General features: G+C 47.7%; 1 protein-coding gene across 1 annotated transcript in view; it reads right to left on the reverse strand.

Moving 5' to 3' along the window:
* LOC119382494 (putative oxidoreductase GLYR1 homolog) overlaps nucleotides 1-27,872 on the reverse strand; it is a 154,455-nt gene that overhangs the window by 33,944 nt on the left and 92,639 nt on the right.

The following is a 27,872-nucleotide window of genomic DNA, read 5'->3' on the forward strand; positions in this document are numbered from 1 at the left end:
TGCCATCCTTTCACAGGACTGTCACAAATACCTTGTCTCACAAATATGGAGGACATTTCGAATTAAATGCTGGCAGTCTCAGTTGGCTGCGCATACGTTTTGCCAGTCTGTAAGCCAGAGCAATCAAATTATATTTCAGATAATGGTATTTTGGGCCTTTTCAATGTAACAGAATCAGTAGCCTATCGAACATGAAGCTATGTGTTTGTCCAATACATGCCCTAACGTAGTTGAGAAAGCTAGAAACCGCAAACCTTTTCCAAAATTCAAGCGAACAATACATGTTTTGTTGTACTGAAGGGGAACTTCGGTGCATTTTCGACCATATTGAGATAATGCTGTTTTCAAATAGTATTAACAGTACTGTAACAGTTCCTCGGGCGTTTTTAATGCCGAACCGCTGTTTCCAGCGATTTATGTAATGGCTGGAGGCTACAAACTTTCCCAGCTGCATGCTGTTGGCAATTTTCACGGCCTCTTTGGAAAGAATCCAGTTGCTGACGGCACGTCCTGCACTTCTTTCGCGCTCAAGGTACTCGAAGAGCGCATCGTCCACGTGTTCGCTGAACACTGGTGCACCGTTACTGAGCTTCCGTCGAAGTTTTGCCTTCTCGTAGTTTAGCTGCAGAAAATTATCGAAATTCTTCTCCCATTCCCGTATCCGCTTCCGGTCGAGCTTGAAATGTCGAGACGTCTGGTGCACGTTCTTTCCGTTTTCTCGATGCCATCGAATAATCTCGATTTTCTTCGCCACTATGTAGGACTGCATAGGCATAACTGACCTCTCACCGCAAACACAAAGCAACAAATGGCGTGGAGCAATCGGGCTGCAGTGCAAAAAAAAAAAACTTTTTTTTTGTCAACTGGATGTGGCAGGCCACTGTTGCCTGGGCGCGTTGTCGGGGAGCGGCGGAAGAGGAGGGGGGGGGGGGGCGCTTGCTCGGAATTTTACGGTAGTCCGGCTTGACCCCCCCCTCCCCCCGATGGGGAGGGGGGGGAGGGGGCAGCGGCAAAAGCTGCGTAAGAAAGCATTACTAACCAATATACTGGGGCTCTACTAAACTTCATGAGTGTACCATCCACCATTCTAACTGGTACAATGCTGCATAAAATTATAGGATTCCCCCAGTTTATGGGCGTGAGTAAGAGCATGTTTTATTTTTCTTCACATAAATGGACGTTCCTTCGACCACTTCTGACGCAATGACGTGAGCAGTGCGGTCCACCACACCGGCCCTTCCCGTCGCCGATATTCCGGCGAGATCTTCGGAGAATCTCGGATTGCTTCACCAGCGGCGTCGCCAACGATGACACTAACGACTTCGGCGGCGCAATACCCACTCCCGCCCCCCACGTCTGGGGAGAAGCCGACTCGAAGAGGAGGCGGGCGCCGCCACGGACACCATTAACTTTCGTCTTGGCCCACGTCCAGCGCGCGCTTGCGACGCAAGCGGCTCAGCCACCGGCCTAGGCAACACCACTCGCTCCCAACTTTGAGGACGTGCCTTCTGAAAGCAAGTCGCTCAGTCCGCCACATGCAGCGCCTATGATGCACCTAAACCTCTATAATCACGTAGAAAGTAGCATACAAGGAATTTTCGGCGTGGCGCATGCCGTGCAAAATTTCGCGTAGTCGGTTTTCAACGCAACGAGCGCGTCAATGGCCAAAGCCTCCACGGCCCGAAACACAGTGGCGTAGCCGGGGATGGCAAATGCCATACTCCGCTATCTCCAATGGCTCTCAATCACTGCGTCGAATCCAGCAACGGCTGTAGCGGAAGTATGCAGTGAGAGATTTCGCGATTTGATCCGTTATGCGGCCTCGGATTTCTAAAAACGATTATTAACTTTTCTTCGCATCATAAAGCACTTAGCGCCACCGCGTGTCTGCTTTGCCGACGGAGAGCATATAAAGCTTAACGGGACACTAAAGTGAAACAATAAATAAGTTTAGAACAAAAGTTTTTCTTTCAAAACATTACTGTCATGAATTTCGCCATTACAGGATAACTACTAGAAGAGGAAGAGTTTCATGTTTCAAATTTCGCGCAAAAACTACAACACGCGCCCGTCAGTGTGACGTTCACGTGCTCATCCGTCTCCCGGATGAATCACACAAGCTAAAACATGCCAAATTGTCGCAGAGCAGCGCTGATTACGCATCAATTTCAAACGAATGCGAACTTGCGAAATGTCAGGGAAAATAAGGCAGCGGCGAGTGCACAACTGCAAAACCAAGTGCTTCGGTCCACGCTGGAGGAACACGAGCTTCTGTCCACTGTAGCGCTACCAAGAAACAAGGAGTTTAGAAAGAAAGGAGACGGAAGGACGGGCGCTAATCTTTAGCTGTTTATTCTAATTGCGGAGTCAACAGACTACACTTGCGCAGTACCTACTCTCATCCTCAACTCTTTGTTTCTCGCTTGCGCTACGATGAATTCCCCAGATGTCAGGCAACTCGCCCAGCAACGAGCCCCACTCGAGCCTCAGTCGTAGCGATACCGCGATATTACGTTAGTAATGAAAAGAAACACGCGGTGACGCCACGCGTCTGAAGAGCCGCGCCGCCTGCGATTCCACTGTTTCATAGAAAACACTGACGCTTGTAAGAGTCATTTGTGGCATTTGTACACGCTCAGATTGACATGAGCTACTTGTCAGACAAAAAAGAAACGACATTCCGATGCGCTGTGGTAGCGCAAACGATAACGACACACCTGCAGGGCAAACAAACGGGTGGCAGACGATGATTACATATCATTCGCGCTCCAACTAGTGAAAGATTAACAATATATTGCACATATATAGCCTAATTAAAAACACCAGCCTAACGAGCTATACAAGCATTAACGTTTCCGTGAGTTCCGTTGCGTGCGCACACGGGAGGGAGTCAGGCCGCACACATTGATCATCCAAAGGGGGGTCTGCCCCAGTTGAAAAAAAAAGAAAAAGAAACAAAAAAAAAAAAACAATTGGAACCATTTGGAAATATCAATGGGTCCAAATAGTAATAGCGATTTCCAATTGGGCAAAATGGTATCCCAACAGGACCATTTGGAATTTCCTAATGGTTCAAGAAGATACGCTCACTTCCGATTGGGCCAAATGGGATCTCTAAATGGACCATTTGGAACAACTGAAATGACCAAATGGTTGAAGTGATAGCTCACTTGAACCATTCGGAAGCTCACTTCCAATTGGGCCAAATGGAATCCCCAATGGGGCCATTTGGATCAACTGGCATTTTTGCCAAATGGAAACACTCGTTTTCAGATGGTCCAGGCGGTTCCATTGGAAATTTGCGTGCACAATTCGATCAAGGAATTTGAGTTATCAAGTGCTTCGACTTCGTTTACTTGCGAAGTGTTGAAGTAAGCGCTTATTTATATATACACGTGTTAGGCCAAGCACCAATTGGTTGCATTAATTCAAATGGTGTGAAGAAAAGATGCCCATTTTACAGCAGTGATATATACCCCGTATGAATGTGTTGCAAAAATTTTGTTGGAACAAAGCGAACTTTTATTCGACGTTTCCCGTAGATCTGCGCACGACCGACACGAAATCTACTAGCCGTTTGGTCATACTGAGCCGTTTCACAACTAGCTAATGTTTAACGCATAACGGTTACGTCCCTACGAGAAGAGGGATTTTTTTCGTCAACATTCGTCATTATCTGCCACGATCGGAGCGCAGTGAACTTTGCACCGCCACGACAAACGCCGTATTACCGGTTGACAGCAGCAATAGTGGCATCTCAGTAGCAGTAGTCTCGCATCATTTCTTGATGTTTTCCCATACAAATGCTACAAAATAACGTACTTTATAATATGAATATTACATTAAAAAGTAAGCTGCATTTTTTATTTACAGTTAAGAGCATTACACGCGGCGGTAAAATATTATTATGACCCGTAGTTTTGATAGTTTCGGACATAGCGGCTAGTCGTGGTGCTCTCTTTCCATGTGTACGTGCGGCATGTTCCGAAGTGCAGCGTGTTTACTAGGGGAACCCTGGTGACATTAAGATGAGACATTTATTTTTAGTCGCTTCTATCTGTGGAAAGAGTTACAAGTCAACATCAGCATGTTCCAGCGGTTTTTGGTGTTGTATTGGTTGTACCATGCGGTGATCGCTTCGTCAGCGTCGATCGAGGATCACCGATTTCCTCAGCTCTGAACCTTCTATGTAAGTATTGCACCTACATATTTTGAGTGTAAGCGAACGTTTGTCCTGAGTATTTGTGTGGTGTCATTGTACCTTGCTGCAGTATGCGATGAAGTGCGCGAAGTACACTACATGCCGGTTTATGTAAGCGTCCTTTTGTGTAATGCCTATGCCCTATGGCGCACATGCGTTTTTGTAGAAAGCGCTAGCGATTAGTCAAAGTAGTATTGAATGAAAAATTATCGGTTGCCGTAAGGGTCGCATTTCGCCTCCATAGAAATGCGACCGCTGCGGGCAGGATCGAACTCGTTTCTTTCGGGTCAGCTTGCCGAACACTTTGAATGATGGACCGCCGCGACGGCGAACGTTAATAATCGCTACATAGTTTTCCTACAGCATAAACTGTGCGAGTGCTTGTCAGACTGGGCTAATTAAGGTCCATTTTAACGTTGTACTGCTAAACGCGAATGGGCTCATGCCACGCATGTTATTTGGTAAAACTATACGTTTGCTGTACGTTTGATGAGTCATTATTGCCTTAATTTCTTTCAGATGGTGCACAAGGATACGCGCAAGCACACTGCTCATCTAAGGATATCTTCCAATAATAAGAAAACCTGCTGCAAGTGTTCAAATAAATTCTCAGTTTCTCCACCATGCTGCCTTGGCTTGTGCAGTTGCCTGGACCAGCAGGTCCTGAGCCAATCAAATAGGAACCAACTAGGTTACATGCGATAGCAGCCAGCTGAGATCCGTGCAAGTTCTGGCCAATTTGAATTCTACTTTATAATTAATCCTAGAATTTCACCTGGGCATGCGCCACTTGAACCAACTGGAATACAACCAATTGACCCAAATGGCTATGTGCTGACTGCACCATTTGAACCAATTGGAGTACAACCAATCGGCCCAATTGGAATACAGCCAATTGGCCCAATTGGTCCAAATGGCCCAATTGTGTACTAATTCACAAACGGAACCAACTGGAACCAGGTGGAAATTTTCCATTGGTTCCAACTGTTTTTTTTTTTAACTGGAGCCCCATACTCTCACTTCTTCAGACCTGTCGCGTCATATTTAAAGCGCTCGGTTGTGAGCACACAGCTTTCTGGCGATAATGGCAGCTGCCGAGGGTGGCATTCCACGAACTGTTTGCTTCCCACCTTGACCCATCGGAAAGCCGGGCTACAGCGAACCTTGGCTCCCCCTAATGTAGAACCCTGCGCACGGCTACTAAGATACAGCTCATACGTGGACATAGTAATATTATTGTGTTTGTGCGGGCGGGACACACAATTAGTCTACGTGTCCACTTACAAGCGGCCAGATGCAGTCGCGCTGAGCAGGCCTGGCGTGCCCTTTTTCTCGCTTCTGTGATGCGCTCAAAAATTCGCTGAACGTATTTTCACAACTGTCAGTTTGCGGCTGTTGCCCTCAACAGGCAGAGTTTTACTGATCATAAAGAACACAAAATTATCAGCACTGACGTGTATGACTTTGTATTCGTTTGTACTGTCATGAATTTATATGGCCGAGCTGCAAGACATGCACGAGTCAGTGATACGAAAACTTCAGAGGCTGCTCTTGTCGGGGCTTCAAATTCCTGAATTTCCCTCGGTTTGTTAGTTCTAGTAAGCATAACGACCACGTGTAAAGTCAGAACTTAGTTTCGTGAATCAGTTCCATTCACCAAGAGCAGACATCGTTAACAAGCTGGATGCGTTCCAAGTCTTCGGATTCGACACGACCTTAAAGAAAATCGTCACAAATTAAGCCCCCTACCACAACCTGTGTCACCGCACGGCGGTGTTTCGATAAATCCAAGTGTCGCGCTGCTAAGCTCGAGGGCTCGATTCCCAGCCACGGCGGCCGCATTTCTGTGCACGTTGTTTAACCTTAGGTAGTGAAATTTAATCCGAATGCCTCCACTACCGCGTGCCTCATAATCATATCCTGGTTTTGGCACGTAAAACACCCGTAGTTATTATTGTTATCAGAAAAATCGAAGGCTGCACCACATCGCTCGGAGCGTGCTTGTATCTTTTTCATTTCAATGTTCTTTTTTTAACCTAGCTTTTCGGTAGACGTCTCGTGCAGACTATTTCAGAATAGACTGCCTTCAGCTTTTGTCTCTGCTGCTCCAGCAAAAGAGGAGACTGCAAGTAGTGCGTGCTAGAGGTTGTCAGTGCGCGTGAATGGCCTGTGTCCGCCGCCTTCAAAACAGGTGGCCTGATGGCTACAAGCTGCGCGAGAGGGCGACTATGCGCACACAGATGCGCTCGAGTCACCTGCCAAAGCGCCCGCATTGCTGTTGTCATACGAGACAGTTCCACGGAAATGAAACGTCACCGGCGAAGCAACAGCGACAACAGCAGCAGCCTTACATCTGCATGCAGGGTTCCCGCTAACACAATCAATATAATGACCCATCCCTGAGCCCCCTTCAAGAAAAAAAAAATATTGTATTAACGGCACGTCACGGGGGAATATATTGTAATACGTAGCTTCGCTGAAGACGCAACCCGTTTTGTACAAATACCGATCACACGTAGAGAGGCGTAGGTATGGAGGAGAGGTCTAGTTGTGTGCGCGCACAACTAAATATTCTGGGGGATGGGGGGAGAGCGCAGTGCGTACCCACCATGAGGACAGGTGGCGCCACCGCACTCGCCGGTGCCGGAGAAGTCGGCCTTGCCCCAGATACCGCAGTGAGCGTTGCGACAGAGCGCACACGCGAGCTAGTGCGGTTCAAACTGAGCCCGCGAAAAATAAACAAACAAGTAAATAAATAAAGACCAGTTTCGAAGAAACTCAAACGATATGCGACTTCGGGGAAGCAGTCCATCAGGCTGCCTTCCGTCGCGTCGCTGATAAAACGTCAAGACTTATCACAGCCCGTCTTCGTGGAACTTAATGCGGGATAAGCTACCTCCCAGTGCGATGCCCTTCAAGTATACTCGCAGTCGTACGCGACAATTGAAAAAAATATATAAACTGAGCGAGTAGTAGTTCGGTACTGTATAGTGAATTTACGATGGCATTCATAAAAAGTACTACTTGACCTGACAGCTACGTATAGACGACACATTGGCGACCGTCATTGGAGCTATTGCTCTAAAATTCCGTTATCGGATACACATCCGAAAAAGAAACAAAAAAAACAACAACGTGTGTATGTGTCTTTTTTGCGTCTGTGTCTGCTACAATACCAACCTGTCCAAACTGTCACCACTGATATTAATTTTGTTCAAACAGGGTTCTTTTAAGGTGCACCAAAAGCTACACGGGTATTTTTCTATTCAAGCTCCCATCGGAATACGACCACCGTGATCGGGACCGAACACAAGACCTCAATCCGAGAGAAAAAGCGCCCTCACTATTTGCAGAGCCTTTGAGTGTATCTCATTGTGCTGCTTAGCCGTTAAGAGCAGTGCAGGTCACAATCATTTTTTGCTCATAAGCGAAGCGTTTTCTGGTGGCTTCACGGCAATACACGAAATACAAGGGTAGAACAATCTTATCTGGAGATAAGAAAGGACACAATCACGACCTCAAGCACACGTTTCCTCACGAGGCGACACTGCAGGGGCAGATAACGAATCGGCATGCGGAACACAAATGCTGCCGACAAGTACAACACTGAGAGTAGCAGATAGGCTGATCGTCACCGAAATGAAACGCACTCAAGCTTGTCTGCGATTTATAAATCAATAACATCACAGGAAATACCAATATTATCACAATTTCGCCTGTTATTCATCCCGTCGCGGGACTTCTATACTATGAGAAAACGGTTCGTTAAGGTGTAGCCTCATTGGCCCTAAAGGGGCCCTGTAACACTTTTTCAGCGTGGTTAGAAAACGCTGCCTATCGGTAGTCGAAGCTTCTGAGAACACGCGAACCAAACATTATAGCGCAGCACGCGGCCTGGAATTAAGAGAGAAAGCAATCACAGCGTGCGACAAATCTCTAACTCTGCTCGTACTCGACGGATTTTCGCGGCGGTCGATTGGTGAGGCAATAAACTCCTTTAACGAAGCCACTGGATGGTTACTTGGAAAAGTGTTGCAGGGCACGTTTAAGGGGAAACTTCAAACGCTAAATCAAACGGATAAAGCATTCAATTCAAACACTATTTTCGTTAATTTCGGGGAAAGATTTATAGTTCGCGCCAAAGCCTCAGCGGCATTACTTCGCCATGCATCGACCCACATGGATTCGCTGTGGCGCCGCGCAACGTCTTTGTCGCTCGTTAAACGAGGAACGAACGAAAGAAGGGGAAATGGTCAAGGGCCCGTTTTCTATATATATATGTTAGAGAGAACATAATTAAACCAACAGACAACGAAGCTAAGGAAGGCAGAGGGGTTATTAATTGTAGCCCTATAACTGTGTTGTAGCAATTATGACATAAGTGTAAAGAAATTAAAGTGGACGAAAAGACAACCTGCCGCCAGCAGGCACAAAACCTAAACCCTTCCAATAACGCGTCCGATGCTCTACCAATTGAGCTACCGCGGTGGTCACATCCCGTCCACTTTATTGGGTATTTCTGTGCACGTAAATACGGCAGTGTTAAACAAATAACTTCACTGGCTGACAAAACGCCTACTCTTTTTTTTTCCTATTTACAAACACACAGTCAGGTCCGCACATTATCGGTCGCGATATGAACAGAATGCCGTGTTCGTGACAGCTTGGAAAGAACAATGGCCATTTTCTGGACAGGTATTTCCCGATACGAGTGTTTCTTTCTTTCCTCCTCACGACAGCAGCATCTGCGCTTTGCACAAGCTCGCGAGTCGCAGCGACATCAAGGCGTCAACTGGCCCAGTAAGAACAAGCTCTGCTAATCTTCAAAATTGGCTAGCGCGAAAATCGACAAGGATTGAGAAGGAACACTGATGTACAGGACAGGCGCTATCCTGTAGCGCCTGTCCTGTACATCAGTGTTCCTTCTCACTCCTTGTCGATTTTCGCGCTAGCCAATTTTGAAGATTATGAACCAACTAGCCCAACAACGTATACTATTAAGCTCTGCTAAGTTACATATTAAGGCACGAAGACAGGAAAAGGACCACTGAGGAAGGAAAGAAATAGGAGAGGGCGTCTCGAACAAAATTGAAGCCAGAAAACGAGTGTCCGCACAACACGTGACACTCGCGTCGAAGCACGCGTTCACTGCGGGCGAAACTGCGGCAACGCATGTGCAGTCGAGCGCGATTACTATAAGGTTATCCCGCGCGAGCGCCGACCAAGAACTACAACAGCGCCACGGCCCAGAATCCTCTTTCGAGGAGAGGGAACAGGCAAGCTTCCCTCACTGTTTTTGCTGTTCTTTAAGCTGCGTTCACTCCCGTCTGAGGAAGGCGCACTTTCAGTTCTTTCTTCTTTAATGACAACGCGATATATTTTGTGCAACTTAGCAAGTCGTCTAAATGACGCAGTGCCAAGCACCAGCTTTACCAATCTTTCTCATCAATTTCGTTATCGTTCGCAGAGATGAGAGCCAAAGAAGTATACGCTTGATCGCAACGAAGGGAGAGCTTAAAAGAGGGAGAAAGTTCTCAGTGTTCCGAAACATGCCGCTAGGCCCTGGGACGCTAGGCCGGTCGACGCTCGCGCGATAACCTTCAAATCGCGCTAGACTGTACTTGGCCAAACTTGATCGGCCAATAGGATGTACCTCAGAGGTCACGTGTTGGGCCGACACTACTGGCTTCAAAAAGCGTTCGCTTGCCAAGGCTGGCAGCGTCGTAATGCTCCCTCCTAATTTTTTCTTCCTCCATGTGAAGAACACACACAGACAGCCAAGATTTTAATAGCGATGTCGGTTTCGATATCACCATCAAATTGCCTGCGGCATTAGCGATTTCTAAAAAAAAAAGTATGTCATCAATTGTGACGGCCTACAATCTTGTCATATAAGCAACTGCCCTCAAGTAAACAATTAAGAAAATAATGAGCGAGATTGTTAATCAGTCACTTCGATGTCACTTAACCTGCGGCAACGTATTCCTACCTCTACGTAGAGCTCGTGTGCGAAAACGATAGGAGCCTGACTGTCAAAGGATTTTTATAACAAATCTGTATAGCATAAGGGGGAAAGAAACCCACCCTGGTTATTCACACGAACTAAAAATTTTAAAAACAGGAGGGGGGGGGGGGGCACTCACTCACTCTCTGGTTGCACGTATGCCGGCAGCCTTTAACTGCCTCGTTCGCGCTACAAGATCGTTTCAAGATGAAATACCAACACGCCCACATCGCCACATTCACTGCACAGACTTCCCCAGCCGAGGCTGCCATGCTAGTGGGCACCGGTTTCTTCGAAGGTCGCGCATTTCGTATGACGTTTTCGAAACGGGCACAGGGCGGTTCGACGGAGACGCGGAGTACTAGCCGCGTTTTCTTTATCCGAAGTCTGCCGTCATCTTTTCTTTCAAAGCCCAGTCAGGTAAATGGAATTAGGTCAACTGTGACTCAACGAACGCGTCTGGTGTTCTCGATGATAAATTCAGGCGCTTATTAAGCCAACTCGAAAACTTAACTGCGAGCGCACATGGTTAGAATAGAAAGTTTCCCAAGTTGATTTAGAATTCAGCAGCAAGAGCCCCAGGAAACCGGTCTCTTGCCAGTCCACTGTATCGCTCAAGGAAAATACATCAACGCGTGAGCCTTACTTCGTCGGCTTGGGAAAACGCTGGTACTGGGCGTGTAGGGTGGTCACGGTGTGAGATATAGTATTATGACTGCATATTGGGCTAGTCGGATTTTGGTTAATGGTTGAAAGTACAAAACAGCGCAAACACAAGGACACGAGAGGAGAAACGAACGACACAAGCGCTCGTTTCGTTCGTCTCTCTTCCCGTGTCCTTGTGTTTGCGATGTTTTATATCCTCCACAACGCAAGATTTAACGTTTAGCTGCGGACACTGCGCAACAATGACGCCAACTGAAAGTTCACTGAAGCACAGCGCTCAGTGCTTCTTGCTTCTGCGGTAGTACTGCGTTTCGCGTACTGCGATAGGTAACAGACAGGAAGAGCCTTGTAGGCGATGCATTGGAAGGAAAAATCTTAGCATTTCTCGCTGGGTTAGTTCATAATATCGCTGCATACATGATAGGCGTAATGAAATATCGCTGCATACACGACAGACGAAACGAGGCAAACGACGTTCATGACGCGTCTAGCCTAATTACGTCTATCGTAATTTGTTTATTCATGTACTTGCCACTTAGCCACGCAAAAAAAGCGAGTTTCCACACCCTAAAGAGCGCAGTAGCTAAACTTCCGGCCGCCGTTACATGAGGGAGTCACGCGACTTGAGTCGCGCAGAGACGTCACGCATGACGCCGTACCATCGCCGCAAAATTTGAATGAGAGGAAAAGGTTTTGCCTGGCGTTGCTGTAAGTATCCCGGGCTGGGAGAATGCATTTGCACCTCACAGTGCGGAGCCACTTGACCTGATCAGAAACGTCGCGTATTATGTCACTGGTTGGCTAGTTAGCTTCGCGGTGCTATTTTGCCACCGTCACTACTGTCAGAACCAGAGTCGACAGCGACGTGCCGCTCTACCAATGAGGTAATACGTGACGTTTCTGTCCAGGTCACGTGACTCTTCGATACGTGACGGAGACCGGAAGTTTCCCTACCGCGCTCTTCAGGATGTGGAAACAGACTCCAAAATGCATGAAGAATGCTCTTCCGCAATGTTTCCGCTAACCCACCGAGATAAGCATCACGCCATTTATAACTAACCCGCATTCCGTGGCCCTCAAAATACGATAAGCGTTCATGCCGTTTCCTCGAGCTCCTCTACGCCAACGTTCGACGTGTCCACGCGCGCCTGCATGCACGCTGCAGCCCCACATGTCAAGCGTCTCAGTGTGCGGTCACCCTGTATATGCCTCTGTTAGTAAACACTACGCAGTAAGTCCGTAGACAATGCACATGAAATGAGTCTTTGTCCCACTGACAAAAGAGCGCCGCGGAGACAACACTCGGGTTACGAGAAAAGTGCGCAGCTGCTTCTTCTCACAAGCGAGCAGCATCTGTGTCAGCCAGAAAGGCGCTAGATTTGTAACGTCTCCTGCGACCTACAGGCCAAGCTTACCTCTTTAATAACCCTTACACAGTTGTACCGTACTTTTTTTTTCTGCCATGGCATACAGAGCCCAAAATGACACTCTACCACGTCTGCCTGCCCAGCCCCCAATTCAGATCAAGGAGGTGCCCCCCCCCCTCCCCCCCCCCCCCCCACCCGAAAAAAAAAATTCTGCCTACGACCCTGCCTACTCCCTCCTAAAGTGTCAATTTTATGAAAACAGAAATACACGAGGAGTGTGTGTTGGGGGGCCAGTTGGTAAGACATACTATGTAAACTTAAACTGCGCTTAGGACGAACGCAGACTAACAACTGGGGCGGGGGTAGGTTGTTAGTCTGCTTCTACTCTGGCGTCTCGTCCTAAGCGCAGTTTAGGTTTACATAGAAATACATGCTCGGTTCGAACGAACATTTAGTAAACCAATGCGGAGGGCAATTTTCATTTGTGTTACACTAGCTGTACGGTGCACATCGACGTCATCATCATCATCATCATCAGCCTGTCTACGCCCACTGCAGGGCAAAGGCCTCTCCCATGTTCCGCCAATCAACCCGGTCCTGTGCTTTCTGCTGCCACGTAATACCTGCAAACTTCTTAATCTCATCTACCCACCTAATTTTCTGTCTCCCCCTCACGCGTTTGCCATCTCTTGGAATCCAGTCAGTTACCCTTAATGACCACCGGTTATCCTGCCGACGTGCTACATGCCCGGCCCATATCCATTTCTTCTTCTTGATTTCAACTATGATGTCCTTAACCCCCGTTTGTTCCCTGACCCACTCTGCTCTCTTCCTGTCTCTTAAGGTTACACCTATCATTTTCCTTTCCATCGCTCGCTGCGTCGTCCTCAATTTAAGTTGAACCCTCTTTGTAAGTCTCCAGGTTTCTGCTCCGTAGGTAAGTACCGGTAAGATGCAGCTGTTATATACCTTCCTCTTGAGGGATAGTGGTAGATTACCATTCATGATTTGATAATGCTTGCCGAATGAGCCCCAACCCATCCTTATTCTTCTAGTTATTTCACTCTCATGGTTCGGCTCCGCGGTTACTACCTGTCCTAAGTAGACGTACTCCTTTACAACTTCCAGTGTCTCGCCACCTATCGCAAAGCGATGTTCTCTGCCAAGATTGTTCCACATTACTTTAGTTTTATGCATATTAATTTTCAGACCTACTCTTCTACTTTCCGTATCCAGTTCAGTAATCATGAGCTGCAATTCGTCTCCCGCGTTACTCATCAATGCAATGTCGTCAGCGAATCGTAGGTTACTGAGATACTCTCCATTAACTCTTATCCCTAACTCTTCCCAATCTAGGGCCCTGAAAACCTCCTGTAAACACGCGGTGAATAACATTGGAGAGATCGACATCGCCTCAGCGTATTTCACACGGACAGAATGGTGATGCCTTTCCTCTGGTCCCTTGTCAGCGTTCAGCAGTGACAACGGAGAATCCGCGAGCGGGAAGGCTGACTCACTTTTGGCGACCCGACGTCGGGCACCCTGCGAGCCCCGGGCACGGCATATTTCGAAACAGCACTTGGCAACTCGGCCACCGCCGAGCTCCAACCTGGCTTCACTAAATGAAGCGACGCACATTTCGCGCATTGCAACGACCCGGAGCGTGCTTGGCGCAACGGCAAGAGCGCAAGTCGACGCATGGTAACGGCAGCAAAGTGCACGCATTTAAAGGAATATCAGAGCAAAAAATCCACGCAGAAGCTCCTCCATGCCGGGGCGTAGCCAGAAATTTTTTTCGAGGGGTGTTCAACCACACTTTATGTATGTTCGTGTGCGCGTGTATATATGCATTTAAAATTTGAAAAATCCCCGAGCGGTGGGGTGGGGGCTTGTTCGACCTCCTCCCCCCCCCTCCCCCAGGCTACGCCAGTGTCTCAGGGAGTGATACGCAAGCAGTTCTACTGTAGGTTGCAGCCTTCCGTAGAATGTTTTCGGGCGGCATCGGCATGGCGTCTTTCATCGTCTTTGAAGCGTTCGTCAGCGTCTAGAACTGTCCCATGGAAGGCGCATCCCGCGACTGCCGAAACCGAGAGTTTGGCATTCAATTTTCGGATAGTCGGAACTCATTTGGAGGCGCTACAGGTCTTCGAGCCACTGTGCACGCCACATGGAAATCGCGGATATGTGTGCCAACCGATCGACCTAATAGAAGTTTACATTCCGTCGAAAACATTGAATTCTCGAAGCGGAGTGGCCACTCGGCGTCCCAGCAGAACGTCCATGGTCATTCGCGTGGACCAGTCGACATTGCTGGGCGGGTGCCGAGCAACCCCGGCTTCGCTCCGGCGAGACACAACTGCCTCCTTTGTTATACAAGCGCTACCTATATACAGTAGTGGAAGAACAATGCTTCACTCTACACACGCCTCGCACGGTGAAGTCCCGCTGCTTGCCTCGGCCCCGACATTAGGGTCTTTTAACAGTGCCGGGTTACCGCACGGCGAGTACGGAAGTGCCGTACTGTCCTGGTCGGTACTTGGCTACGCTAATCTGCACGACCTGTATTAGCTACTATAATTATGGCATCATGTTATCGCACGCATCGATCAACTTGCACAAGAACGTTTTCGAATAGTTGTACATTTAACACAGAACGACAATACCGTAGCGCAAACGGTACGGCATTACCCAGTGATGCTACCGAGGGCTTCCGATTTGGAGCAATTTCTGGAGCAGCAAAATTTCCATTTTTGGAGCACTTTGGAGTAGGTAATTTCTGGGAGAAACCTGGAGCAGCTAACTTCACATTCTGGAGTACATTGGATAAGAAAGTTGCATTTAGATTCAGACACCTGAACACGTATTATGAGCTCTTGTGATGAGCTACATAAATATCTCAATTCGTTGCAAATCCCACGGAGAAAATGCTCTCCAGGGCACTCATTATTTCCCCTCGACTATTCAAGAATAAGCGCTTCATGCAATTGGATGTTGTGGAATAACCTCCTGAGCTATTTTGTTTTTTCAGACAAAGGCACATAAAACATAATACTATCAATAAAATTGTATATTATGAAATAACACTCTAAGTACAACCATGTGGTCATCGAAGTACAGTACTCCTGCCAGAAATGTATAACCTCTAAGTTAATAAACTCCACGGCATACAAACAATGCCTGACACGGTCCCTTATGCATTCTAAGAAGGCGAAAGCCTCCTTCCCCTTTTCAGTCGATTGCATTGATCCTTCTGACCGATTATTGAATATTATAGTCTTAATTACGTGCCATGCAGCGCCTGAAACGAGCTACCAGCAGCGTTTCTGGAACAGCCGATGAATAGGCGCCACACTTGATCGCCACCGATCGGCCTAGAAGCTTCTGGGGAGAGCGCGTTTTGCCGTCGAGCCGACTTGCCCAACAGAAGGTGCGTCAACAGCGTGCATGAATCGCAACGCAGCGTGAGTGTTTCGTCTGCGCAATAATCCTTGGTCCGTGGCTGCGACTTTGGTGGCCCCAATGTCAACGTGCACATGTTTCGACGCGCCGGCGGCGCGATTAACGGTGACACACACCGTCAAACCCGAGACTATGGCGCAGTTTGGTGTAAATTACGTAGATTTTATCAGCATGACGCAGTAAATCCATTTTGGCGCACTTTGGCGCAGGAGTGGAATCACTGCATTACCGTAACAACTAAAACACCCTACATCAGCAGGGAGATGAATCTTGCGTGGAAAATAGCCCTGTTATGATGTCCATTAGTGCAGTCCTACAGTTTAGTTTTCGCTCGAAGAGCCAGCACTTGCGGCTCAAAAGGCAGCGGGATACATTAAACGAAGGAGACGAGGCGTACAAGTGGTCGTACACTACTACAGCGCAGACCTTATTTCAACGTGATAAATAACACGGGAATCACCCCCCAACACAAAGCAGAAACGTCACGCGGATTCTGACGGAGACATCGGGCAGGCACACGCACACCGGCGTGATCCAGAACTCAGCTGTCGATGCCGCACGAGTCAGCGCGCACGACACGGTAGGAGGGCCCGCGCAGCTGTTTTTGTGAACGCAACGCCCTTCAAGCACGGCCACTGCAGGGCAACGACATTTTCAAACGGCTGAGGAAAGCGCATCAGGCTTCTCAAACACGAGCACACGTATTGTTGTCGCATACGGTGTTCGCACGCAGCGCTGTTCACTCACTGCTCGCCGTGAATGAGTGAGAGAATAAGCCGGTAGCAAAGAAATGATGACGTGCTTGCGATATCAAAGTGACTATTATTCTTTCATAGTATATAATAATCGTTGGGATTCAACATCCCAAAACCACGAATTTATTATGAGGGACGCCGTGGTGAGGGGCTCCGAAAGTTTCGACCACCTGGGGTTCTTTAACGTGCACTTCCTATGTACAGGGGCCTCAGGCATTTTCACCTCCATCGAAAATGCGGCCGCCGCGGCTGGGGTTCGATCCCGCGACCTTTGGGCCAACAATCGAGCACCAGAACCATTAGACCACCGTGGCTGGTTATTTTTATTCTTTTAGCACCGACTTCACGGCGATAAGGCATTCAATATCTGTTTCCAAAGCGAATAACAGTGCTATTACAAATGACTGCGTCAATCCACAGGCATGTGTGCATGTATTGTACGTACGTACGCGTGTGAGAAAGAGGAAGAAAGCAACGTACGAATTATCTTGCTGCTCCACACTGTAAACGAAAATTAGCCGAGATGGGAGCTTTTCCAGCATATGAGCCCCTAAAACCCCCATGCCCCAGTCATTTACTCCGTGGTAGCGGGGTGAAGTCTGCACATGTCGTCGTAAAACGCCCCTTGCTTAATGAGGGAGTTTATGAACGACATGACCTTGTTAAACTCCCCACGGAGTTTTAGATCACGTGGTTAGAAACTCCCTATGGGAGGTTTAAAAAGTATTTTTGATCGTGACGTGCGTGTCACGTGGTCAGAAACTCCCTATGGGAGTTTTAGAAACCATTTTTGGTCGTGATGTGCGTGCGTGTGTGAATGTGCGTGTGTGTACGGGCATCTGTTTGCAGCGACGATTTGCAGCGAGGATTTGCAACGGCCGGTTGGTTTGTGTAGACGTGTAGGACTATTTTCTCCACTGAACCGTTCTGGTCAGAGACAAGTTCAACTCGCGCCAGCGTCCGACCGCGAACACATCGAGCTGGCTGTCCTGTGTTTATTCTCCCGTCAAGCGGCAATGCCCATGCACACGAGTGCAAGCCTCCGACACGCCACGAATACCTCGCTTCAACGTGCCGAGTTACGAAGAACTACGAAGAATAATTTCATCGGTAACAAAAGTAAGCTGTTGCGATCGTCAGCGGGTTGTTTCTGGAGTTTCACCGGCTAAAACTTCGAAGCAGTAAGAAGTAGGCTTCGCTACGTCGTCGGCATCAAGCCGGCCGGCGGCCGGTGTGAGAGCTGCGCCGGCGACGCGCTCGCCCCGACCACCGGCAACGCTTGCTTCTCGGAGTGTCACCGAACCGATGTTTCACCGGCTGCAACTTCTAAGCGGTAAGAAGGCTTCGCTACGTCGTCGGTACCAAGCCGGCGGCGCGTAGCGAACTCGCACAGCCACACCGGTCGCCATGGCGAGTTCTATATACGAGCTCGCACCGGCCACCGGTGAAGCAAAGAATATGTTTCAGAGAAAATAAAAGCTGCTGGAATGACTAAGTTTAAATTGTCTCTTTGTGCCATGCAACCACCGTTGTCAAACGTATAGCGAGAAGGCGAGCGCCGATACGAGATAGATTGAACCAACATGCGGCCGCCGCTGCACTGCGAGCAACAGGAACCGCGACTACGACCCGTCTCGGTCGTCGTAAGTGCATCGCTCTGTAGCTTAACGCGGATAGCGGACACCTGTTTTTTTTATTGTGTGTGTAAAATAACGGCGACGAAAACTGCACAGCAGCAAGCATTTTGTGATCGCGAGCCGCCGTTCGTCGTATAGCCGTGCCGTACTCCTGCGAGAGGCCTAGCGACGCCGTCGGCAACAACGCGGTATACGTGGCGTTGAATGTTAGGCGGGTTTATAGTAAAAGACGGGTGTACCTCAGTAGTATCTATAAGCCCACCACAAATATACACGTACGCCATGAATGTTTGGTGCATAATTACGCGGAAAAGGAGTGTCCCATCCGAGCTACATTGGAGGTCAAGATGTGGTGCCTATATATACTCGGTGACCAAAGTTTGGTTGTGAAGCGCGGGTGGCGAGCGGTTGTCAGTGTGAGTGTTGTATTACTTTGCGAATGTTAATTGTGTGCATGTTTGTGTACGTGTGATCGAGTTTGCGTGTTTCGATGCTAATTGAATTAAAGATTCTTTGGTGCATGGTGCGACAGCGAAAAGCATTTTTTTTCGGTGGTTATAAAAATTTACTCCCATACTTACCTGGAAAAGCTCCCCTATGGATGTAAACAAATACTCCCGTCAGTCCATCCAAAACCTCCGTCCTTAAGGGGGGTAAATTTTTTACTCCCCTGGACGGGGTATATAAAACCCCCATCGGGGCGTGCGCTAGAGGACAAGTCCATTTACTCCCATCTCGGCTTTTTTTTGCTTACAGTGCAGAGAATGCAATAACAATCCAGGCCTGCGCGGCACAGCCACAGAGTAAGCTGGAGGGGCGGCTTTCATAGAGGCCATCTTAAAATTCTCTTAGGGCCCTCACTGCAAGCACAATTGCGGAGCACCCACTAGGCCATGATTCATTATCATTTTGCAAAGTAGCAAAGTACCCACTACGCGTCCGTAAGACGATATGTACGTCTACGTAGCTGCCCACTTTAGTGCTGCTGTGGCTGATGATGAATTATGACTGAGCCCTTTGTAATGGGTGGGGCGCTTCAAATCAACCAGTCGCTATGCAATTCACATGTTGTGGCACCTGGTGCGATTATACGCCCCTGCAGCGCAATATGACATCTGCTAAAGTGGCTTCTCGTCTGATGCGACGCTTGCATGGGGCGTTTTTCCGAAGCGGTAAAACACTTGACCGCCACGCAGAATGCCTCGGTTCGATTTCGGCTCGAAGCGTGTTTTATTTTTTTTTTAACAGCGAAAATCTTTAACCTGTGTCGGTAACATGTGCTCCGTCGTTAAAAAAAAAAAAAAAAAAAACACCACTATCCCCATCATGAACCGGCACGCGCTCTCTTCATTCTCTTTACAGTGCAGCTGTTTAAGCTATCGGTAGCTTGTGCTCGTGCACAAGCTACCGATACCGAGGCGCTGCCTCGGGACTTTGAGACCGCGGAAGGGCCCGCCGAGACGACGTAACCACCGGCCGGCGACGAAGAACAAAGAACAAGGGATCGCCGCCGGCCGGAGAGGCCAAAACGCACACGCACCCTCCGAGGTCCCGAAGTGGTCTCTCCGAACTCCCGTCTCGCGCCCCCGCTTCTCGGGCGCGCGCGAGCAAGGCCCGAATCCCGCCGAAATTAGGCCAATGGGACACCGTGTTAAACCTTTGAGGGGCGGAGTGGCAGCGAAGTGACGGCGATTTATGACCAGCTGCCGCTCGTCCGGTCGGGAGGAGAGTGACACGAGAATTCTCCGAGGGAAAATGGCGTCGCGCAACTAGTGCGGACGCTTGAATTCCCACAGTATGCACCACAGGAATTGGGCAGGCCCCACTACCATGCACAGGAGGTGCGAATGTCAAACGAGAACGAACACGTGAAAATGAGAAAACAAAGATGGAAAACGATAGAAATAAAGAGCAAAAGAAAAATAGAGAGTAATAAAGCGACTGAAGACATAAAAAGACAATAACATAGACAGAGAAATAACGCGATAAAAAGAAAGAGGAAGAGAGAAATAGAGGGAATAAAGACAAAAACACAGAAAGACAGAGAAAGAAACATGCACGAAAAAGAGATAGAAAAAACAGAGAGCAAGACAGAAAGAGAGAAATACAGAGAAACAAAGATAGAAAGAGATACAATAAAGATACCACAAACAGACAGATAGAAAGGCAAAAAATAATAAATAAACAGAAACGAGCAAGGACACCCAGCTGCGCTCTTCAGGCTTGGCACCACTAGTGCTATATATTTTTTTTCTCATTGTGTGTGATAGCTGCAACGGACCCTGGTGGCGGACAACATAAAAACTCACGCTGTCAAAAAAATAAAAAATAAAATAAATCAAGAAGCTGCCGTTGCTCGGAATCTCGCCACGGGGGCTGACATTTATGTCGCAGATTTGGCAAAAACAACAACTACGATACAATCTTTATAGACGCGACGAAGTAAGACGCCCATAAAAGGTCACGCGCCGCCCAAAAACGCACTTGTTTTCGGCCGTTACTCATTACAACAGCTGATCGCGCTGGTGGCAACAGGGGGTAGCTTTTGACATTACTGTAGGCACCGCATGAAGCAGCTACAAGTTTCGGTCTATATACACATCGTTTTCAGGTTATTTAATGTTATCAAGGCGCAAGCCTCAAGTGCCTCACTAGACGCTGGCCCTGAGAAAAGCGCGGCGAGCGATACAGAAACTCACGCGACTGTAATACAAAGCAGGCAATTAAAATCTGCGTTTGAGCCCGAATCGTGGCAGTCAAGTATTCTACCACAGAGCCAGCCACGCAAGTGCTTTAAACCGCTTTGTAAAATGACCCTATACAGACATCATACCGGGCAAGGTGTCGCGTTAACACGTGTAATATTGAATTGAACTGCGCTGTCCTTATTTCCATAAGGTGGGGGAGACAAGACAAGACTAGACAAGACTGCATCTTCTAAATAAGTAAACGGCCCCTAGGATCACAAGACATAGGCAGCGTGGAGCTGCCGCGAGCTTTCGACAAAAATACAAAAAAAGGGAGCCAGGTTTACAAAGATACTTGAGAAACACTCGGTGACATGCTCCAAAAACAAAACTTTTTAAAATGAACAGCTGCGCGTAGAGCAATCACACTGCATTCCACATAATAATAATAATAATAATAATAATAATAATAATAATAATAATAATAATAATAATAATAACAATAATAATTTATTTAACGTGCCCGGGGACAACCGTAAGGTCTTTCTGCAGGCGCACGCAAAAAAAAAAAACTAACAAAAATAAACAATACAGACATTCACAAATAATAATAATAATAATAATAATAATAATAATAATAATAATAATAATAATAATAATAATAATAAAAATAATAAAGCATAATGTACACGTATACAAGACGCTACACACTCGTTTGATCCTCACATCTGAAATAGTTGATAGTATAAAGTAAGTGTGGTAGTCCTTCCGATTAACGAGCATCTAGAGCTACCAATACTGGAGCTGCCTGGCGTTCCGTCAGCCTCAAAGATAGAGCCACCGCAGCCGGAAGTTGAACTTACGACCTCCTGCTTATCAGCAGAGGGCCATGACCACTGAGCCACCGCGGCGGAGTTGATATCAAATACGGTATTTGCAGCCCGACGACGATGAAAACATTTGTTCACAAAAGGGAGGACTAAAAGAGTAGCTGTTGATAGAACAGGTTCAGTTTATTACCTTGAAGCCCCCTCCCCCTTTTTTTTGGAGGGGAGGGGGCATTACGCAATAAGTGAGGTTTTGTTTAGGTTAACAATAAGCAGTGAAGATTTTTCCAGTATTGAAGGTTATAAATAATTCGGTTTTGAAAGGCGGATGATGAAGCGATAGTGACAATGACCCGGTCTGACAACAACAACAAGGCAGAAAAAGTAGTATTGCGCGATAATGGGCGGGCAACCCGAAATGGATGACTGGTGCGTGCGCACAGCCGCTGTTACATAAGGTGGCTGATTGAGCGAAGATTGCAAGAGTTTATGATAAAGCACAAGACTTGCAGTGCGGCGATGCAAAGAAAAGGGTGACGGTCCAGATTTTGCTTTCAAAGATGAAATACTGATGTCGTATGAATAGGCTGAGTGAATGAATCTAGCGGCACGACATTGTACTGCTTCTAATGCATTGATTAAATACGCTTGATGTGGGCTCCATATGGCAGATGCATATTCTACTTTCTGTCTAATTAGTGATTTATACGCAAGTAATTTTACATGAATGGTAGTTTACCACTATCACTCAAGACGAAGGTACATAACAGCTGCATCTTACAGGTACTCACCTACGGAGCAGAAACCTGGAGACTTACAAAGAGGGTTCAACTTAAATTGAGGACGACGCAGCGAGCAATGGAAAGGAAAATGATAGGTGTAACCTTAAGGGATAAGATGAGAGCAGAGTGGGTCAGGGAACAAATGGGTATTAAGGGCATCTTAGTCGAAATGAAGAAGAAGAAACTGAGATGGGCAGGGCATGTAGCGCGTAGGCAAGGTAACCGCCGGTCATTAAGAGTAACTGACTGGATTCCAAGAGAAGGCAAACGCGCGAGGGGAAGACAGAAAGTTAGGTGGGCAGATGAGATAAAGAAGTGAGCGGGTATAACGTGGCAGCAGACAGCACAGGACCGGGTTCATTGGCGGAACATGGTAGAGGCCTTTCTTTGCCCTGCTATGGGCGCAATAAATAAATTAATAAATAAATAAATAAATAAATAAATAAATAAATAAATAAATAAATAAATATAAGGAATAGAAGGGGACCAGGACAGATCCTAGGGGAATTCACCTGATGTGGCTGGGAGAGAGTTAGATAGGTGAGCATTAACAAAGACTAACTGAGAACGATTAGTGAGAATCTGTTCAATCCATTGAAAAATGTGAGGGTACAAATACAGCTGTGAAAGTTTTAGCAAAAAGGCGGCGGTGAGGAACTTTATCGAAAGCTTTCGCATAGTCTAGAAATATTACGTCGGTCTGCATGTTACAGCCAAGGCTAGTGTGCAAGTCGTAAAGAAAGAGCGCTAATTGTGTTTCGCAGGAGAGGCCTTTACGTGTTGTGAAGCATGGGCGTGCGCACGAGGGGGCAGAGAGGGCGGCCGCCTCCCCCTAATAAGCGAAGAGGGGGGCGCGAAGTCGGCTCCATATGTTTACTGGTGACTCATTGCCATATATACATGTTCTCTCTTTCGAAAATAAGTCTAATTATGAGTTCAGCGCTGTGTCCGTTTCTTCTAGTGTCCATATTCTAAGTCTGTTGCGCTATCAGTTATTCCACGATGAACGTTTACTCACTGGGACCTGTCCTATCATTGTTTAAAGAGCGGGTTATCACCAGACAGGTATTTCACAATAATGTCGACCAAATGGCCCCTGTTCCAAGAACTGTTTACTTCTTATCTTTACTTCAGGAAAGCCACGGACCAAAGGCAGGTCATTATGAGAACAGGTAATCAGTTCATTTTCTATTCTATCATCCATTTTCAATTCTGCTGTCCTCTGGACTAGACCATCGGAGGAGGGGGGGGGGGGGCGCTACGATGAACCTTGCCCCCCACCCTTATTGGGAGCCCTGCGCATGCCTATGCTCTGAAGCTTCTCCACAACGGGGCCAGGAGAGTTATCGCAGGGCTGCCAAAGTGCAGGGCGCTCCCAGCAATCAAAATCTGTAGCGCTTTCGAGGACGTCTTTGGCCTCATGTCAACGCACGAGCTCACGCAGGCCATGCGACTCAAGTCCGCACATGCACAGAGCGTCACCTGCTGCTAAAATCGGGCATAACACCTCTAACCTTCCCGCGCCACCGCGCATATGTCCCCCTTTGGAGCACGCACAAATTGCGGACCCAAAGCCTCCACCGAAGAACATGGGACGCGAACACTCGGCAAAGAGGCAGGCCCACGCGAAGCCTGCCACGAGAAATACAGCGGCAAGTAGGCGATGGCAATCACAGCAGCTGCGATAGTTTACGTGGTCGCCTCTATCGGAGGACCAAAGGAACAGTAAGCAACCGAAAGGGCAACTCCACCTCATGATGAACGTCGTTCTCACCTCTATACGGCAGTACTGTATGTATGCTAGCTATCCTCTACAATGGCAAACATGCTGAGACCACCGCTCAGTTTGCCCACAGATGCTAAACACCACTACTGCGTTTCGTGCTTGTAAGGACACTCACAAAAAATTCTGCTCTTCAACGACTTCGTCTCCACGCGCGTCGTCTGCGTGAACAAGGACACGATTTTTCCCGTGCACTGGATACCAGGGCACTCGGGTGTATACCAGGGAATGAACGGACGCACCGACTAGAGCGCCATGCCACGATCCGCGCGGTCGAAACGACCCGAACACGTATGGAGCAACGTACTTGAATAAATTTAAATACGTTCGAGTGATTGGTAGGCTACGTCCTATAGAAACAATAGCCGAAGCAAAAGGTTGCCGGCACAGCTGTTTTCCCTCGACATACCTCCACTTCTCTACAAGGCTACGTCTTTGACCGTAACGGGCCTTCCGCCCATTGGCGTGCGCACGGGAGGGGCAAGGGGGGGGGGGGGGGGGTGACCTCCCTAATCACCTAAGAGGGGGGGGGGAGTCTTACCCATACTTTGACTTAATAGGGAGGGGGGCGCTGCGATGAACCTTCGCCTGCCTGCCTGCCCCCCCCCCCCCCCTCATGATGGGAAACTAACTCTGCGCACGCCTATGTTGTGGAGGAAGGAAGACAAGTCCAAGAAACTTATGATTTGAGGGTAGATGACGTGTTCCCATGATTTTACAGGGTACACAAGTTATGAAACGGGCCCGGTAGTTCAAGAGTGAGTCTCCGTTACCCGATTTGCACACAGGAAGGACCTTCCTCGTTTTCCAGTCATCTGGAATGATTCCTGACGTGAGCGACTGAAAAAAATCAAAACATAAATATGCGGCACAAATTGATTTAACATTTTTTGGTAGCTTGGAATTAATCGAGTCCATACCGGTCATGAAGTACGCAGTGAATCTCGCGCGCAAGCGACTAACAAAGACGGGCTGATAAGGTTTCAGAGTGTTCGATACGTCCTAGAAAGAAGGATGCAGAGAGGAACTGCATACAGCACCCCACTGGTCGATGTTCGCACATAAACACAGAGAGAGTCACTCATTGTGGCCAATGTGGCACAATCATCGAGACCGTAACAAAAATCTAGCTCCTCGATTCCCGCATACTCGACTTGTTTCCTCGCTCTCTGTTTTTATGGGAGGTCTAACACACGATGAACAAACAAGTTGACACCAAAATGCTGACTGCACCCCACAAGCACACCCAAAAGCAATTTCAGTGAAGCAATCTCAGCGAAAAAGATGTGACGAAATGGGAACCCGCGGCCTCCCCGCTCCGGCAGCTTTCCCGATACACCACTAGAGTTCATTGCTCCACCCATACACGTCATATGCCTCCGCTGCACGTCTACTGTATCTCGTTTTCATCACAGGAAGGCTCGTAGATAACGTCGAGAGGACGCAGAAGAGTGCCACCGGGACGCCGCGTACTCTCCGCCCTGCCGAGCACATTATCGAATCGATTTACGGCGGTGACGTCGGCGGCGCCTTTTGTGCCTTAGGCAACGCAGAGCAGCGACACTACACGAACCTTGCGCGCCGTTTTTATTAAGTGACAACCTCTCCCCCTCTATTGCCACTCCAACATAATGCACACAGACCCCCGGCGCTAAGTGGCGCGTCTGCAGTCAATGATCTCACACAACGAGCATGTCACTGCGATGCTGCTACCCCCCCCCCCCCTTAAATGGTACAAAACGGTCACTATCAAAGAACTACTTGACTCCGTAAGGTATTTAATGGTCCTACACTCATTGTCACGTTGCAATAAATCAAGTGAAAAAAAGAGAAAGAGAGAGAGAGAGGCCGATGAGCGGCGCTGTAGGGGGAAAGAAACGATGCGGAAGATGAAACCAGCGAAAACCACACGAAGACAGCGAAGAACAACCAGCCAGGACAAGCGCCGATTGTTGCTCTTCGCTGTCTTCGTGTGGTATTCGCTGGTTTCATCTTCCGACTACTATGAACCAACTCGGCCAGAAAGCTACGTTACTGAAAACATGCGGCGTTCTTTTTTTTTTTTTCTAAAAGAGCCAAGTGCGCTTTAACTGAAACTGAGAAAAACGCATTTTTTTTTTTTTTTGATACTGACAATATGGTCGGGCCTGCTCCAACAATTTTTTGCCAGTGTGTTCCTGTCCCCTAAATACCGCAAATCTATATTGTGGCTAAAATCTATATAGCCCATTATCGTCGGTATTCAGGAGTAAAATTTCTTTTTGGCTCCTACAGATTGAAACATCTGATTTGGGATAGAATTAGCCCGTAAAAGAAGTCTAAAACAATTCGAATGTACGGTATAGCAATATTTTTCGATAAAAATAACACCATCCTTATGCTTCCGTCGATGCCGTCCTTCGTCGCACGGGCGTAAAGACGATGACTAGACTTGAAGAGCGAGTGGTCCTTCCCGGCAAAAGGCGCACTGTTCTGGACTGTCAGCAGCGTTTTTTTTTTTTTTTTTTTTTGAAAAGCGCGCCAGCTCTTCTTCTGAGCTAGTTTTATGCCGTGCCGTTTCGGATAACTACTTCTTCTCCAAGGAATAGATCGGTGCCCAATACCTTCATTTCACATGTCTTATTTCAAATATACCGTCTTGGAGCGAAAGAAGGACATGATACTGTAGCGCTAAACTCGAAAAGAAACGCTAAGAGGCAAAAAGAAGTAGGAAAGTCGGCCTCTGACTCTTTATATTCTAGTTTTGCCCAACAACATCATGTCCTTCGGTAAGTGCCAACTCACCCTGGAAAAACTAGTTGTGGAACGTAAACACGATAGCAAAGCAACTAGGACACAAATGAAACAGACTGGATGAGACCATGTTGGTTGTTTTGGTCACGGTTGTTGACGCAGCGCTGGCTTAATGAATGTGGCTCAGTTTCTGCAGGATTTGGCTCGTAACGTTATAGCAACGAAGAGAAAACTGTAATCCAACTGCGCCACCAGCAAGCCTTCCTTGAGTTTGCGCAAGCAAGCCATCCGGGTCTGCACAGTCTAAAACTATCTACAGTCGGCAGCAATATGAGAAGGAACGCGAAATTGCCGCTTTAAGGTCATAACGACTGAACGAAGTTGGCAAACGCAACAGTGCTCATAACACTAAACGTTTAAGCGGAAAGGTACTTCTCTACATTCAATACGTCGCACTCATATTGGTACACTACAAGTAATCGTTGATTAAAGACGAACTCGGTGTTCCCTGTATTAATGCTCACGACAGTACGTCCCATACAGCCGCGTCCAGTCATACGGAACGATGTAACAAAGTCTGCGTGCATCGGAGCGGAACCGGTGAACACGGAAGTCTCCAATGCTATGCAAGTTCCTGAGCCACACTGCGTAAACATTGCAGGAGAACAATAGGAGCATAAAATGAAAGGCCAATGCTTCATGACCGAGGAGACAGAAAGAACAATGTGGGAATTGATTTCATGCGACGCAGTCAGCGAATGCCGCACTTCAGAGGTGGATCGAAGTCTTTGTGTAACTGGAGTAGTTGTGTGCATGTCGTGGGCTTATCAGGCACGTTGACTACACTGGCGTCCGATCACATAAAGTTAGCTCAAACGCATCCCGACCGCCTTTCTAAAACGTCACGGGACCAACTAATTTCGGTGAAGTACTCTCGAACGAATGCCAATGCATTAAAAATGAAGGAAGGA

The sequence above is a fragment of the Rhipicephalus sanguineus genome, chromosome 2 (genome assembly GCF_013339695.2).
Source record: "Rhipicephalus sanguineus isolate Rsan-2018 chromosome 2, BIME_Rsan_1.4, whole genome shotgun sequence".
Taxonomy (NCBI): Eukaryota; Metazoa; Arthropoda; class Arachnida; order Ixodida; family Ixodidae; genus Rhipicephalus; species Rhipicephalus sanguineus.